The sequence below is a fragment of the Microtus ochrogaster genome, unplaced genomic scaffold (assembly GCF_000317375.1).
Source record: "Microtus ochrogaster isolate Prairie Vole_2 unplaced genomic scaffold, MicOch1.0 UNK7, whole genome shotgun sequence".
Taxonomy (NCBI): domain Eukaryota; kingdom Metazoa; phylum Chordata; class Mammalia; order Rodentia; family Cricetidae; genus Microtus; species Microtus ochrogaster.
Genome location: NW_004949105.1, coordinates 6,963,293 through 6,965,566, shown reverse-complemented (window position 1 = coordinate 6,965,566; position 2,274 = coordinate 6,963,293). Strand labels below are relative to the sequence as shown.

Sequence of the window (2,274 nt, the reverse complement as noted above, 5' to 3'; positions counted from 1 at the left end):
CAAAAGAGCTATGTGTGATTCTTAAAATGTTGTTTCCTGTGGGATGGAACAGTGCCCATCTTCAAGGTTCTGAATTTGAACATTTGAAAATCTGTTATGCACTTCAGTTAGAAAAGAAAAGAAAAGAGCTAAGATGTACCAATATTTGACATTTTTCTGCATGTGTGTGCTGCATTTAAAGCTTCACAGACAGTAGAGGGTTCAGGATGACTTTCCCATCCTGCACTGTGTGTTAAAATGGACTGGTGTACAGGCCATTAGTGTATCTCCAGCTCAGACCATAAAAACCAGCAAACACTAAGTGACTGAACGTGCTCCGGGTATTTTTGGAGCTCCATCTTTTGCAAAGATCCAGGCTGTAGGTCTTTGCCTCTGTGCCCTTCTGCTTCCCTAAGGCTCACTTCTTTGTGTGGTTAGGACTTGGGTTTTTATAAGCATCTTTGGTTGTGACATAGAATTTGAAAACAGAAATTGTAACACGTTATTACAACATCATCTGGTATTTCTCTTAACTGTAGTTTTAATTCCTGATATTGCTGTTTTAGCCCACCCTAGTCAACTTGTAGAAAAGGTGGTTTCTGTCTTTTATCCCATTTTTCTCTTAAGACCATACTTTATGCATACGTATTAAAAACAGCAAAAGAATGGGTTACCAGGGTTTTAATCTTTGAGCCTAGGGAGTTTCGTTGTCAGACTTCGCCTTAGATTCCACCCTTGGGAAGATTCTGGGAAAAGATGACACAAAGTCATAATGATGAAACCAGTCTGTGGTGAGCTGGGCTGAGCTGGAGGTCCCAGCACGTGGTCAGCAGAGGCAGGAGAACCTGCAAAAGTTTGAGACTATCTTGGGCTATGCACCACCATACATTTTTCAGAATACAATGACACACACACACACACACACACACACACACAAAAGATGAAAGAGAAATAGGAGGGAGGAGGGAGGGAGGGAGGGAGAGAGAGAGGCTAACCTCCATGCTAATTAAATAGATTTGCCTTTTGAAGAAAATTATGTGTGCATAAGAAAAGGAATAAACGTGGCCAAGTGGGAAGAAAATTATGGCAACTTTAAGAGAAACCTTGTTTTTTCCCATCTTTTCATTTTATAGCATCAATGTCAGTCTCTGAGCACGAAGGGTTTAAACTGACTGGATCTGTCTCCAATACTACAGCTTCAAAGAGGAGTTTGTAACCATCTGCCCATGCTGTGGGGAACCTTCCAGGAGTGAACCACAAGGGACGGGCAACACAGAAGGTTCAGCTCTATGCATGTAACTGGCATTCCACTCCCTGTCCTTTCTGTCCAGCCGCTTCTTAAACATTACTGATTCACCAGCCACCTGCGTCCGTGATCAGTTCCTTCTTTAAGTTTGAAGTAAGTTTGCTCTTCCCATCTGAAATGATGTCTGCCATCCCAAGTGGCTCTCCCAGGAAGGGAACCCCTTTCTCTTAAGTAAGCCCTGATGGATTACAGTTTTAGACATAGCTGTGAGAGTTAACACATTTACTATGAGGACTGAGAGCACCCATTTCGCAGAGAGTGCAGCCTGAAGGAAACCCAGGTCCTCTAAAGCCAAGGTAGGAGCTGACCCTCTCACAGGAAAGGGATACTGTGGCGCAGTCAAAGGCGAGGAATTGTTGTGTTCAGTGTCTGGTTGATTCCCATGGACTACAGTACCAGGAACTGCCCGCACAACTCAGGTCACACTTGACATGAGTTACCAGGTCTGGCAATGAAGTTGCACAGACCTAAGTACAAAATGAATCATTTCCGGCTCATCAGCCCCAAGTGTGCTCAGTGGTCCCACAGTCAACCTCGCTCCACCGACAGCTGTGCCTGGAGGTGCTATCCCAAGATCCCAGGGATTTAGGGTCCCCCAGATCCTTTGGTCTCCCAGGTCTTAGTCCCTCCAGGTCTCTTGGCTCTGTCAGGTGTCTTAGTCTGCCCAGGTCTCCTGGTCACATCACATAGCTTGGTTTTTCAGGCCTTTTGTTTCTCTTGGTCTTTCTGGGCCTCCCGGTCCCCATGTCTCTTGGATCTTTTGGATGTCTTGATTCCCTCCTGGTCTCTTGGTCCCCTGAGATGCCTTGTTTTTTTTTAATCAACCTCATTTGAATGTACATGTATATCCCCCACACTTTCAGAGAGAGGAATGGGGTTTCCCGTATTCGATTTTCGTACATAATTAAAATTACTGAAAGCGAGTGAGCAGGTTGCAAACGCCCCAGAAGCACAAACATCGACGTTCTCTCTGTTGCTTTCAGGCCTTG

General features: G+C 44.9%; 1 long non-coding RNA gene across 1 annotated transcript in view; it reads left to right on the top strand.

Annotated features, from left to right (window-relative positions):
* The window catches only part of LOC113458189, a 10,083-nt gene extending 8,709 nt beyond the window's left edge, over positions 1–1,374 (top strand). Inside the window, exon 3 of the long non-coding RNA XR_003378610.1 lies at positions 1,113–1,374. This is a non-coding gene — a long non-coding RNA (uncharacterized LOC113458189). The remainder of the gene's footprint in view (positions 1–1,112) is intronic.
* Positions 1,375–2,274: the final 900 nt, after the last annotated feature.